We start from the raw sequence: 15,005 nt of genomic DNA on the forward strand, positions 1-15,005 counted from the left end.
TTGACATAGTAGAGGGACAGGACAGGTTTGTTTTCCAAATTCCAAGAGTGTTATGCATGGCCAATACCAAGGTACAGTTGGCTCCATTCCAAAGGGAAAAGCACACAGATTATTTTACTTTTGTGACAACTGTATTTCAGCTGTGCACACAAGCGAGACACGAGTGATTAAAGTTAACAACCCCTAGGGGCAAGCACTCACGGGGCATAGCCCTTTAATACAAACTCACGGATCAACACCGGGACTATAAAATATTTCCTAAACATACAGTAAGTATCATGTCATTGAAAATAACTCTGCATACACTAAAGTTAACCGCCACAACGAGCCGCTTCAATATTAATGTATGGGCCTACAGAAGAACTGTAAAAATTCACCTCGACACCGAAGTGAACGGCTAAAACGTGCTGTATTATTGTTGCCAACAGCACCTCTCTCTCTGGGTGACATTGGCATGGTTGTGTGTGGCAGCAGCTGCCGCGTTGACACAGCCAAAATAAATACAAAATAGAGACAACTTTAAAACCAATCCTGGTGACATTTTTACAGCCAATTTCCCACAGCCATCAAGAATGAAAATGCACGAGTTAGCACAACGTCGATAGCGTTATTTACTTTTGACGCAAATCCGCACAAAGCCAAGCAAGCGGTGAAGTCACAGATTTCTGGCCGGAATTTACCCGAGAATGTTTTTTCTGGAAAGTCTGTGGCACCGTCGTTCTTGGCGGCATCCATTCATACGGTCACGTCGCTCGCAATAACGTTAAGTGGCCGTATTCCCCCCCCACCCCCTCTGGGGATTGACTGTAAAATCAGAGCTCACTGAGCAGAGACACCAGCCTAGACCCACACTGCAGCCGGCAGCCAAGTTCGGCCACAGCACTGTGCAATTTGGCAATTTGTTTACTAAATATTTATTAACACAAACGGTATCGCACATCATCTGCTGTTCTTGTGTTTAGGATGTAATGTGATGATCTGATTCGATACTGGGCTTCCTCCGAAGTCGACCCAGGCGTAATATGGTAACTTGCCGACCCGCCCATACTGGAAATATGTGAAAAAAAGCTTCATAGCTCATCAGATCCCTCTACTCTCAAAAAAGAATCTGATTCTGCTTATGATTATACGTTGATTTAACTTTTTTTTTATCCCAGCTGTACATTTTCACGTTTTAATTAACAGCATATATTTTGTAACGCCGCATACACAGTAACTTTCCACTGTTTTGCACGCCAACTCCTAGGCCCCTGGACCCTAGCACATGCGTTTCTCATCTCCTTTTGCTCCTCGCATCTCCCTCGCAAGGCAGGAGCCAGAAGGGCAACGGGGTGAATCTCCACGAGCAGCGCACGCCGACACACCCACAGCGAGGAGGCCGGACGCACGTGATGACCGAGAAACAAGAATATATGTATACGTACAGTATTCGCCGAAACTGCATTGGTGCACAAGCACAAATAACAAACAAAAACTCAGCCACGTTCATCAACAAGAGAGGTCACCTCTCTCGGCCATGAAGAAGGGCCACTGCTCAAAATGTTGCACATTGGATACTTAGTAATAATAATGAAAGGCACATTTTCTTTGTCCCAGCGCCATAGTTCAGAGCAAATGTCAGAATCTTTATCTTAATTTATTTTCATTTTTTGACAATCAGAATCCTTACTTATACCGGAGGAATCCGATGAGCTATTAAAAGCACTTTATTCACAGATGTCCAGTAGATGTCACGAGACCTACGGCGATGCTCGAGCGTCGAGATGGGATGGATCGAAGGTCCCCTGGCGGAGCCATTCCCAGACCGATGGAGCGGCGACGCGAAACGTCCTGCCGGCCACTCCGGTTCTAGGCGCAGCGCTGCGGGTGAATGCGTTCGCGCGTGCGCCGCGAGCGCACGATCTCGCCACGTCGAACGCGTGACGGCGTTCGGGCGGCCCACGTCGCGTACGTCGCTCGGCGAGGGAGCGAGTGGGCACCGCAATGGGCGCGCTCCCGATTAGCGCACGGCGTCAACGCCGCTCACGTTACCCGCCGCCGTTTAGTGTTCCCGTGCACTGTATGGGAGTAGCATTGCTTCGTCAGCCGAGGTGGGGGAAGGTGGGGGGGGGGGGGGGGCCGTGAAAATTTACGACAAAGCTGACAAACGTAGCCCGGCGATTCGCCGGACGTTGTGGCCATGGTATGGGTGGCACCGTCACTACTTTGCGCGTTGATCATTTTCGTTTGTCTGCAACATTGCAGACATGAATGCGTCAATGTTCCACAATGTTTTACAGGATGCTCTTGACTTTGTCGTCAGTACTGTATTATTATGATTATTATCATTGTGCTCGTTTTACCCAGGTAAGCCTGACTGAGTCTCACGATTCTTTTTTCAGGCGGGTCCTGCCAAGGTGACAATTGAGCAATTCAAAGTTTCCAATTTACGTTGTGTATTTTTTGTAATATTGCACTGCAAAATGCACTAAGTTAACAGTAATTTCCACAATTTTTTTATGTTTATTCTTGGTACCCGGACATGATCGAGGGGTGCAGAAATGGGGGGGGGGGGGGCAAAGAAGAGGAAATGCTGAGGCATTCGTTTCAAACGGGCTAACTCCCTGGCGTCACCACAAACAGTGACGAGTGGCAAAGTTGTGTCTGCGAAGCGAACAACCGCTAGCTCAATGGTCAACGGTGAGAAGCGGTCTCTTCTGTGTGGAGGAACTGTAGCCAAGGGGATAGGACTCGTGGTGGCTTACTTTAACATATGAATTAAGTGGCAGCTTTGAACCCTTGCCTCGGATTACATGGGGTTTGTTTTACCCACCCCCCCCCCCCCTTGGCTTCAGCACCTGTCCACTGAGTGACACTATTTATAATGTATGTAATCTATAGTGGATTCCACTTGAAATGTGGTCTGGTTAACTGTAAAATCCATGTCTTCATAGAGATATGTGATTTTCCACTGCCAATTTTGCCGCATCTGGCCGTGACCCAACGGTGACATGCTGACTTTCCAATGCATACGAATCTACCCTCTCGGGGCTAAGTAGGACCAGGGATGGAGCGAACGTGTTCAATGCGTCTGTCGGTACACTGAGGGCACCGTATCACCGCGTCACCTACACGCATTTCGACGTCACACATTGCATGCGATGTCATCGGCACGGCTCGGCTTCTGTCGGGGTGTAAGTGGTAGGCTAACTTACCCAGGTCTGCCAGTAGTGTCCACTCGGACTGTATATAAACCACGATGAGCGAGAGAGACTTACTGGACAGGACCACCTCGATGAGGTCGCCCTCCTTCACGCTCTCCGCCGACGTTAGCAGCTGCAGGACGTTCTCAGACTGCGGGTCATGGCGGAAGAGCAGGATCTTCTCGTACATGCCGTAGAAGCCGCACTCCGGGAACTACGACACAGATGCATGGAGACATCGCACTCGCGGTCAAAAAAACATCCCACACTCATTGCCATGGCTGAGGCCAGAAAGGGGGCCTTGAATTGACAAAATGTGGACTTGGTGGCTTGGGCCCATTATCTCGAAGCCAGCCAGCCGCTTTTGTTTTGTGTTGTATATATGAAATCCCAAAAATCCATATGTACACTGTTTCTACAAACTCACACGTGCATGCCCATACACATATAAATGCATTACAAGCATTACTCATACTCGTAGACATTACTCATACTTGTCTGCATTTGTCGTATGAGCCAACATGATGTGACAACCAACAATCAAACCGTGTTTGAGGTTTTACTAACTGTTGGGTGAAGGCTCCCCCACGCCGTGTTGGTCATAACAGTTGTTTGACCATACTTCACCATTTAGGTGAATGCGGATTGGTGAAGAGGGTGGAGCCCAGGACCGGTTGAGATATTATCTGCCACTGGCACGAGCCATGACGGGTAACTTGGGTCACTGGGTTTCGTAGCATAGTTCATAAACCACTGCACGCCACCACCTCGGCATCAGTTTTGAAAATAATTATATATAGCCCCTTTGTAAATCTACTGCTAGATGAAAGCCTCCCCACTCTAATTTCAGTTGTCATCATGCTTACCAGAAGTCAATCCCTTAAGTTATTCGAATGATACAAAATGTCAAAAACGATTAACAGGGCCATCGAACATGCGTCAAGACACCCAGCAATGTTTAATTTCACAAAATGCAACTTTGTATTGCGGGAAAAAAAGGTAAATTATAAAATAAGCACAAGGATGGAAATTGATCCACTCCGACTTGCATTACATGTACCGTCCCTGAAGGGCATCACAACATTTCGTCTGTTTGTTATCGCGTCCTGCCCAACATGTGCTACAGACACAAAACCAAAACACACGCTCTTCCCGTATACCTTTTCCCGAAAGCAGGTGCTCTCCTAAATGCTCTGTTAGAAATGAGGGTATTGCCGCAGGGACAGATAGCTAAGCCTCGCAAACACCGGCAATGAAATAAAGGTGGCGAAGAATGTTTTGTACATCGACGTTTTTTCCAAAAAGACAAAAACAAAAGGTTCTGCAGCATGAGAAAAGAATTCGTGATTCAACATCCTCGCTCAAATAGCGCAGAGATAAATTAGGAACACGACAATGTCAAAGCCCCCCACGTGCTCAGAGCAAGTGAAAATGGCAATGAGGGCGTTTGAGTCTGGCGGATCTCACTGACGACAGACACGGCCAACGGTCACTCGAGCAGCCGACCCAAGCGGGACCACTGAGTCTGAGAGGACACTGCCAAAACGATGTGTTTTACATGGCCGCTTCATCGCTGGCCACGATAATCCGCGGCCACATCGCACTGCATACTGCCCTGGGGCCCGAGCTGAAGATTGTGTTGTTTAAGCCAAAAAGGGAGAAAAAAGAAGTTCCGCTTTGCACTCAATCGACGATCTGTGAGCCTTCAGAGAATTTCAACATTACCTGCACGCTAGAGGGAAAGGCTTTTTTTTTTAAACAGCCCCCATACAAAAACGCTTTCAGTTTTCAGAGGCGTTAAAGTGCCTAAAAACCAGTGGGACAGTTTTTGTTGGCTGAGAAACGCTCCTGCTGGCTCCAGAGCTGGCAGGGTGCAAGTAGCAACGGGGCTGGGGCGCGCAGCCAGTATGGAGGAGTGGAATTCGGGGAAGAGAGGTCAGGTAATTGCCAAAGATGTGGAGAAATAAAACTAAAAAGAGGCTGATGATTGTCAAGGAGGCAAACACTTCGTTATCACAAGGGCAGGGAGTGTGTTCTTGCTTTCCATGCAGTGAGATGCACGGATACACCCAAGTGCTCAATCATTGGCAGTTCTTTGTGCCAAAACTCTGCTAAACACAGTGCCAAAGCTTCTCAAACAGTGTTTTTTCCAATATATTAATAATTATAAGAGTATTTATTAAAATACACTGCCTTAACCCAAACATCACTTTCACCATTTGTACAGGGTTCAAGCAAACTTTGCTTTGTGAGCGAAGAAAAAACAATGCTCCTCCTGTATGTACAGTGAGGGAAAAAAGTATTTGATCCCCTGCTGATTTTGTACGTTTGCCCACTGACAAAGAAATGATCAGTCTATAATTTTAATGGTAGGTTTATTTGAACAGTGAGAGACAGAATAACAACAAAAAAATCCAGAAAAACGCATGTCAAAAATGTTATAAATTGATTTGCATCTTAATGAGGGAAATAAGTATTTGACCCCTCTGCAAAACATGACTTAGTACTTGGTGGCAAAACCCTTGTTGGCAATCACAGAGGTCAGACGTTTCTTGTAGTTGGCCACCAGGTTTGCACACATCTCAGGAGGGATTTTGTCCCAATCCTCTTTGCAGATCTTCTCCAAGTCATTAAGGTTTCGAGGCTGACGTTTGGAAACTCGAACCTTCAGCTCCCTCTACATATTTTCTATGAGATTAAGGTCTGGAGACTGGCTAGGCCACTCCAGGACCTTAATGTGCTTCTTCTTGAGCCACTCCTTTATTGCCTTGGTCGTGTGTTTTGGGTCATTGTCATGCTGAAATACCCATCCATGACCCATTTTCAATGCCCTGGCTGAGGGAAGGAGGTTCTCACCCAAGATTTGATGGTACATGGCCCCGTCCATCGTCCCTTTTATGCGGTGAAGTTGTCCTGTCCCCTTAGCATAAAAACACCCCCAAAACATAATGTTTCCACCTCAATGTTTGACGGTGGGGATGGTGTTCTTGGGGTCATAGGCAGCATTTCTCCTCCTCCAAACACGGCGAGTTGAGTTGATGCCAAAGAGCTCAATTTTGGTCTCATCTGACCACAACACTTTCACCCAGTTGTCCTCTGAATCATTCCGATGTTCATTGGCAAACTTCAGACGGGCATGTATATGTGCTTTCTTGAGCAGGGGGACCTTGCCGGTGCTGCAGGATTTCAGTCCTTCACGGCGTAGTGTGTTACCAATTGTTTTCTTGGTGACTATGGTCCCAGCTGCCTTGAGATCATTGATAAGATCTTCCCGTGTAGTTCTGGGCTGATTCCTCAGCGTTCTCATGATCATTGCAACTCCACGAGGTGAGATCTTGCATGGAGCCCCAGGCCGAGGGAGATTGACAGTTCTTTTGTGTTTCTTCCATTTGCGAATAATCGCACCAATTGTTGTCAGCTTCTCACCAAGCTGCTTGGCAATGGTCTTGTAGCCCATTCCAGCCTTGTGTAGGTCTACAATCTTGTCCCTGACATCCTTGGAGAGCTCTTTGGTCTTGGCCATGGTGGAGAGTTTGGAATCTGATTGATTGATTGCTTCTGTGAACAGGTATCTTTTATACAGGTAACACGCTGAGATTAGGAGCACTCCCTTTAAGAGTGTGCTCCTAATCTCAGCTCGTTACCTATATAAAATACACCTGGGAGCCAGAAATCTTTCTGATTGAGAGGGGGTCAAATACGTATTTCCCTCATTAAAATGCAAATCAATGTATAACATTTTTGACATGCGTTTTTCTGGATTTTCTTGTTGTTATTCTGTCTCTCAATGTTCAAATAAACCTACCATTAAAATTATAGACTGATCATTTCTTTGTCAGTGGGCAAACAGCAGGGGATCAAATACTTTTTTTCCCTCACTGTATACAAGAGCCACACACACACCAATGGTTGATTAATTTAATATTAGCAATGGCATTATGAACCTAGTCAAACCAGTCGGGACAGCCCCACTGTTCACCACAGCTCTAATACCACGTTTCCATGGCCACTGGGAACCAGGCTCGGCTGGCCCAGGGACGGCCCAGGGACGGCCCAGGCTCGCATCTCAAAGCCCTGCCAGGCATGATGGTTGGGGAATAACCCTTTAAATGTTTATATATTTTAAAAACTTCAACAGTAGGCATACACCACATTATCATTTGTCGGGCGTGTTTGTAACGCCGAGAACGTTCGCGACTAAGCGAGTGACGGCACTGCGCGCGGCGTTTCCTCCGCGTGCAGATCCCCATTACGGTGCAACTGGCTGTGGAGTCGCCCCAGATAGAAGCGTGTGTGACGCCGAGCTGCGCTCACACGAGTCAGGGAGTCGAACTGGACTGGGGCCCACGCGGTGCCCGGAACGAGCCAGCCCAGTTCAAGCGCTGGATCAACGGGCACGAGGCACGTGCCACGAGCGCACACCCGGCATGCATCATCAACCACCATCATCATGGCGCAGTAGCCAATGTGTATTCACGGCATTCTTCAAATACCACGCACAAAATCAGAAGCTTTCTAGGCCGCTTCCCGCCGCCACCACACTGCATAATTATAGGGCGGAAGCACGTGCAGCCGGGCGGTCAACGCGTGAAGCAGCCGTGGGAATTTGCGTTAGGAAAGAGAAGCGACTGCACCTGGGGGCGGGGGGGATATAGGGGGCGAGGGGGGGCAGGGGGGGCGAGGGGGGGCAGGGGGGGCGAGGGGGGGCAGGGGGGCGAGGGGGGGCAGGGGGGGCGGGGGGGGCCCACCGCCATCGCCCGGCCACCGAGACGCAGCTGCAATCATTCGTCTCCCCCTTCTGCCTTGCGCTTCTCAGCGGCGTGACAGCCGCATGGCCCTCTGCATGACGTTTAACGGAGCCCGGGTGTTGTTCCCCGTGTCTCTCAATTGCAACACGACGTGTAGATGGGGTGAGGGTGGTGTGGGGGGGGGGTTACAGAGAGGAGCTGCACAGAGACCGATAGTGAAATGCAGAGAGAGAGAGACGTAAAAATAATAATAATAAACACACAAAGACACGTGGAAAGAGGCAGAGTGAACGATCGATACAGAGCGATACAAACAAAAACACAAAGACACATGCAGAGAGACGTGGGAAGAGGGAGAGAGAGAGAAGGCGGACACAAATACATAACTCCCTCATTGCCCCCCCCTCCTCCTTTTGCTCGCAAACACCCCCAACCCCTCCGCTTGCATGGACCCAGTAAAGAGTTGGGAGAGTCTCACAGTCTCCGATGTCCGATTTCGTGATCGCCCCTGTCATCTATGGAGCTCGCGAAGTTGTGACAATGGGCACAGAACATCTCCGGAATCTGTGAAATCTCGATGAGCAGCGGCGGCGCACAATCAACGGGATTGAGAGTTCACACCAGGGCGAGAGGAGGAGGAGGAGGAGGTCAAGTTGGCCACGTCCGCTAAACCTGAATTGGGCAGCGGCAGAGGGGGGGGGTAACTTTCCATTGTTTAAAAATGCGAATGAGCAACTTGCAACAACCTTTCGGCAAACACGCGCTACTTATTTAGACAAAGGTTCTACCTCTGTTTATGCTCTCGCTCCCACAACCGCCCTGCCGTGTAAACAATCGTAAACACGCGCGACAGCAAGCCACGAACGGGGACGTCTGAACCCTCTCCAAACAATGTCCATCGTGAACGCGCATCAAAGCGCAGCGCAGGTCACCACCGCTGGCGACATCGGATCAGCCAGGCGTGGCCGCGTCGCGCGTGTGTGTGTGTGTTACAGGGGGGACAACAAGGAGCCTAGTGTTTTACTGTGCTTGGAGGAAGCAGTGCTGCTTCTCTGTCCATCCCTAAATCACAGCCTCTTTGGAAAAAGAGATAAACTCGCTGGGCGGGGGCGGTTGCGTTGTTTAGGAGTTGTTTGTTTAGGGGGGAGGGGGGGTGGCGGATGGGTCAAAGAGTGCGTGATTAGCCAGCGTTCCAACTTCATCTCGAGTCGTTCAAGAAGTTGTTAAAGAGCAAATGAAAAAAAAGTTACGGAAAATATAAATAACAATAATTGTGGCCGCGTTAAAAAAGGGCGTTCGCTGTCGTAAATACCACAACAACGATAGCAACAACGCTGCATCTGGCGAAGAGCGCGATTTCAGGACAAAGGACTCTCAGAAAGTGCTCAACGATCCGGAAACAGTGCCAGCCACTCTCGCATCAAGACGACGAGGATAAATACAATCGAGCATTGGGGAGCCCAATTCCCAGCTGACGAATAGGAAGCGAGAAATACCGTGTGCGCGGGCGACGGGGGGCCACGGGCATGGCGATGAATCTCAGCGGAAACGGCGGGGGGGGGGGGGGGTGCCGAGGAGGCATCTCCATTCCTCGTACGTATGGGGAACTTACGTAGCCAACCGTGCTAATCGGAGGTTCCCGAGCGCAACTTCACACCATCTCAAGGGAATAACTCCAACGATTATTATTTAAGATCATCATTCCATCAAGTGCTTTCAATCAGGGTGTTTGCAGTGTAGTAAGCTTGGCACTGTGCACGCACACACACACACGGTGACTTGCGCTAACTACATGCACGATTATTATTCTGCTTGTGCCAATCTTTGGTTCTGCTTACATTTTATGCGCGATGCAAATACTGTATATTTTATCAGCAGCCATGATCTATCCACTGCTGGGGGAAGGTCTCCCCATTGCCATCATCATCTCATGGTTTCGCGATGCAACAATCCGTCTAGCTCCTGCCCAGGAGTTAATTTCATTGCTCCATCTCCGCGATGGATATCCCTATGTGCATGTTACCTTCTTAGGAGGGAACTCTCACGAACAGGTACAGATTCCACACGAAGGAACCTATTTCTCTTTCCAACCTACCCACCCACCTAGACAACATATCCTAACTACCTCCCTCCAAAGCGAATCTACTTCCTGATCCACTCACTCACCCACCCACCCAACTCACCCACCTCTATCTGATCTACCAGCCTACACACCCACCTGCCTATCCAAAATATCCAAACCACATCGGTGCCAAGACATACTTCTTACTGACACACCCACCCACACGCCTACCTACCCACCTACCTATACACCATAACCTACCTCCCTGCCAAACTAATCTATTTACTGACCCACCCATCCACCCACCTACTCCCCCTTATAACCCACAATATACCCATGGCGGTGCATATTGAGATGTTTTGTGCAATAGAATGAGATTGGCAGGGCGGAGGACTGGAGCCAAGATGGGTTGGGACAAAATGATGAGCACACCACCCACAACCAAGAGGAACCTGCACCCCCACTCACTGCATGTGAGTGGCTGCACAGGTGTGGGAAACTGAATCACAATATTCAAATTAAGATAATGCTCTTGGGGTTTTGTTTTTCGCACGCTTACGAATTTTAAAATATGACGTGTCCCCCGAGGGCTCACAGCCAGCCATAACGGGAAATATACTGGACGTGGTGTGCCGGGCATGGATTTATTTTTACAGTCTCTTACCCGAATATACTGTAGTAGTGTTCAGCCATCATGCTCATTGCTATGCCCCCGTTGGCAGAATATGCTGTTAAGAGCTGCATGCAAGTGAGCTACGCACTTACAAGCAAACATAGGTGCACGCACCCTCAGTGTTGCCTGTCACCTCTTTTTCTTCACGCTTCCTGTTCGTGTGAAAACACCGAGGGGATTGTTAAACCACACATCTTAACCAAAAACGTATTTTACCGCTTTAAATTCATCCCCTTAGAAACACGGCATTCTAACGAGCCCATTAAGCGTTTTAATGCGTCGCGTGGCTTTCAAGACACGGGCACTCCCCAGCTGCAAATGAGGTGGAAGAAATAACCTCTACCACCCCGCCACCTCCAGACACAAAAAATTATAAAGACAAATAATCCTACCCCCCCCCCCCCCCCCCATAGGCTTAACAGACTGTTGGTGCAAAACGCTGTTAGCGAGCACCTATGAAGGCCCACACAGCACACGAGGGGGTGGGGTGGCCAGCAACACACCCGGCCACCTTTGTCTCCTTATTGGCGATGTTTACACACCGCACCAGGATACTCATTTGAGGCCGAGTCGACCTGAGGGTGACCCAGGATGAGTTAAGATAATTGTGACTGGCGTTGGCCATGAGCAGGAATCGAATTTGGGTCGCCAGGTTTGTAGCACAGTGCGCTAACTACTCAGCTACCGCTCCAGACAATACAGCTCGCACCCCACGCGTGCAAACACGACTTTTTGTTGTTTTTTTAAAGAAGGCAATTACACCAAATTGCAATATCTGGTCCTCAAGACCAGGCCTAGGCCTCGAGGATGGATATTTTCTCAACTTTTGTCCTTCGGCCTTGGGCATGACCTCTGGTGTCCTTAGTCCAAGAAATTCGAGCACTTGGGTCGTGTTTCAAACTGGTCACGTGTAGTTGCTCATAACAATAACTTTCACAGAAATTAAACATGTTTATCATTTTAAACAATTGAGTTAAAAACATTTTATTCAAACTGTGAGGACGTTCATTAAATGTAATCTATCAAATTTAGATTTAAAGCTTTCGTGACTGCAGTGATTCATATTCTTGGTTCTTTCGGTAAAGTCACGTTGAAGGGAAACAATAAAATAATAAAATATATATAAAACAACAAAATTCTCACGACGTTTCGACTGCAACACAAGCAAATTCTCACGACGTTTCGACTGCAACACAAGCAGTCGAAACGTCGTGAGAATGTTATTGCTTGATATATTTAATTATTTATTGCTTCCCTTCAACGTGACTTTACCGAAAGAACCAATAATATGTAATCTATCACTTTTGTGTGAAAGCGCTTGAGAGTGTCAATGCTGCAGCAAGAGCTTTGCTTACTGTAACTACTCAGGCAACGGAGGGGATGCAGCCGTAGCTGGCTTTGACATTGATCAACCTTAAAAGATTCTGCCCTTGGTTTGTGCTTGGTCTTGTAAGCTCCCCAGTAAACATGGGACGTTTGGGGGGAACGTTGAGCCAACGTTGGTCCAAAGCACATGCGAACGTTGGCTCAACGCTAGCATCTGTTTATGGGTCCTGACTTCAACCTTTGCCCTTGTGAGTACCAGATCTGAAATCCATGTCTATCGAATGCAAGCACTTTTCCTCATCAGAAGAGGCAAATTCAACAGAAGCGAAAACAAATGCATGAAGCCTAGAAACAAATGCTAATATATATGTGTGTATTACATCGAAACACATTACAGAAATCTCAGCATGTTTGGGATGTGAAGATAACAGAACCATAATGCTATAATTTACCATAATGTTAAACTTTTTAAGACGTTTTGGAGCAAACCTCTTACAAGCACACAAATGCACAGACACGCACACAGATGTGGATGAAACGAATTGGCATTCAATAGCAACCATTCCTGTATACTTTAGGGTCCCAAAATTATTTTCTCTCATTTAATAGGCACCCTACATATGTTGTTTATGACTAAATCTCAATACTTTTTTTATATACGTGTGGAAGGATCCTGCGCAGGCGTGAAAGGTGAATTCCATTCCCGAGTTTTTAGCATACGAGAGGAAAAATAAGAGTGCACGGAATAAACCCTATGGATACAAGGGAGATAAACACTGAATGCTCTACACAGATAGATTAAATAATCCATTGCTGTACTGTCATCACCTGAACAACTCACAGCCCAAGTCTTTTTACCATCGAACAAAGACGGTCACCGCATCGCGTGCTTCCAGATGCCCTTCTGCGGCCGTCTGAAACGCACTAGAGCTATGCACTTTTAAATCTACATTGAAAACTCATTTCTTTAGAACTGCTTTTTGTGTTTGGTTTATTGTCCTTCCCCTGCGCCTCCGATTAACACGGTTAGCTACGTATGGTGCGAAAGAAGTTTAACATACAAGTCTAAACCTAAACCACCAAGTATTCTATTGCCCAGGAGTCACCTATCCAAGTACTAAGCAGGATCTAACCTGCTTAGCTCCGGATTTGGCCGTCGACGGTCATCATCACAATGACGCCCCCACCCCTCATCGCTCGACGAACGGCCACGAGCGGCTCTGATGTCATCTTTCCCAAGTGGGTTAATCTCGCGTCCCCACACAAGATCAGGGGGCCTCTGCCACCAGACGCGAGAGCGATGTGTGGCACAGCCACAACCTCAGCCAAGTAGACATTTATTTTGGCAAACGCAGCAAAGCGCAGCTATCGAGCGTGCGGGCGGTGAAACTGCACGGGGGGGGGGGGGGGGGGTCCACGGGCCGGAGGAGTCTCGGTTAGAGCGTAGCAGGGGAGGGGGGGGGAGAAATCGGCCAGGACGGTGACCCCCGTTTCACTCCTTCCTCGAGGCCTCGCACGCCAAAGCCAAGTTACGCCGCCGAGCACGCGCCGATCGTGGCGCCGCGGCGGCGAGTTCGGAAAATGTTCACGTGTGACGTGTGCAGGCCCAAGCACGTGCGCGTTTGCTCACGCCGACATGCACGCGTGAAGATGCACAATGGACACAACACGCGCACCGGGCGCGCTGTGCGGAGCGCGCGCTGAAATGCCCCCAGAGAGATGGACGCGTATGGGCTGATAAGGGCCAATGCAAAGGTCTTCTTGTTATGTTCGCCACCGATAGGTTGCGTCAACTCGGCAATCTGTCGGCCGAACATCACCGAGCGGACACGTCGGGATAAAAAAATATTTGACGCGCGCGGAGATGGAACCAGGTATGATCGACTCCTGGAATAAATAATGAATCTATCCATTGCTGCGTGCAAATTATTTGGTGATGCTGCTGCTGCATTGGCAATGGTACACAAACACATTCGCCAATAACACTGCCTAAAATAGAAAAAAGTGTGATGTTTCAGGCACTGGGCCTTCTTCACAGCACATACAGAAGCCAGATATGTTTTCTATCTTTTTGACGAAAGTGTTGAGTTAAATCTACGTATTAATTGATAATTTTCTGCAAGTATTACTATTTTATCTTCTTTGGTTCTGCCTGTCCCATCTTTTTGCCGTTGCGCGTTCGTGACACATGTGCCATTAGACACCCCGGATGCCCTTGCGCAAATGAGACGTTCCATTTCAGGTGTTCATCCAGGTGAAATCTTTCTATGATCATCAGAATGATCGCATTCCAGAGACGATGGGCCTCTAATGAGAACTCTCCACCTCATTCTGTCTTTCACCAGCTTAATGGCGTCCTCTACTTTGTCGCCCTGTTTGTTTCAAGAGCTTTACAGCTCATCGGATTCATCCAGTACAATTAAATATTCTGATTATGAAAACAATATTGTGCGTACTGTAATACTTTCCCGAGTAAGCAAGCGTTTTTTATGTAACGAATGAATCAATTCAACCCATTAACCGTTTTGAAACTCATTCCAGCATCGTAGTTTTAACATCTTAGGCCTCTGACACGAGGAAATGAGGGTGAAGCGAGCACGGTACGGAGAACATTCGAGCACACGGACGTAACAAAGTAATTGAAATACCTCTCATAGCGCCGTGGTGTTTAAAAAAACCATCGCCACACCTATTTGCGTGCGGCAGTGGAATGCACGGCTATAGCAACGCATCGATCCATTATTATCAATTCCATGAGTTAACGGTAGACATGTCAATCGCATGTATAAGAATCGCTATTTTTTTTACACCCCCCCCCCCAACCCCGCAGCCGCCACAGGTGCCGCTTATGGTCACCGCAATGTTTTAAAATAGTGATCGAATCCTAACCCCCCCCCCCCCCCGAATCAACAACTGCATCGTGACAATTCATCGAATCTCCGGGAGTTGAGAAGGTGAATCGTTATTCACCTCTCGGTTTGTATCTCTCAACGTTGCGCAATCCTCGGCGGTTT

General features: G+C 48.1%; 1 pseudogene; it reads right to left on the minus strand.

Moving 5' to 3' along the window:
• The window catches only part of LOC116939454 (serine/threonine-protein kinase D3-like), a 66,441-nt pseudogene that overhangs the window by 26,651 nt on the left and 24,785 nt on the right, over positions 1-15,005 (minus strand).

The sequence above is a fragment of the Petromyzon marinus genome, chromosome 6 (assembly GCF_048934315.1).
Source record: "Petromyzon marinus isolate PM22_M1 ecotype Great Lakes invasive population chromosome 6, UKy_Petmar_22M1.pri1.0, whole genome shotgun sequence".
Classification (NCBI taxonomy): Eukaryota; Metazoa; Chordata; class Hyperoartia; order Petromyzontiformes; family Petromyzontidae; genus Petromyzon; species Petromyzon marinus.